Genomic DNA, 580 nt, shown 5'->3' on the forward strand with positions numbered 1-580 from the left:
AAGAATAGGAGAAGAAAAGAAAAGAAAGAAATGATTTACTTTGACTTGGTGATATAAAGTAACAGTTTTTTCCTTCAAATTACCCTAATCTATCTTGCAGAGCTCCTCAAATCCGAGTCTTTGCTAAAAATTTTCCTACATTTTTAGGGTTAATTTCACATAACCTTCCCTAAACTATAGGGAGTGGTTGCATACCGCCAAAAAAAAAAAGAAATTTGCAAATAACTATTCAAAGTTTAGTGCGGTTTTGTTAGGCATCCCAAAGTTTAGGAGGGTTATGTGAGATAGCTAAGTTCAGGGGGTTATGTGTAACACCTCCAAAAGTTTAGAGAGATTTGTGAAATTAACCATTGAGTCAAAATACACCACAGCGACATTCCATTTCAAAGTGAGAATGGATAATGATGAAAATATCATCATAACCTCCTAAAGTTCAGAAGGGTTTGTGAAATTTGTTGTGCTTCGAGGAACCAAACCAAACGCCGAGAGAGAAGGCCAAAAAAATACAAAATAACGACACGAACACAAACAAACGAATTTTACGTGGTTCGGCAAGTTGCCTACGTCCATGGGGCAAGGA

The sequence above is a fragment of the Asparagus officinalis genome, chromosome 3 (assembly GCF_001876935.1).
Source record: "Asparagus officinalis chromosome 3, Aspof.V1, whole genome shotgun sequence".
NCBI lineage: Eukaryota > Viridiplantae > Streptophyta > Magnoliopsida > Asparagales > Asparagaceae > Asparagus > Asparagus officinalis.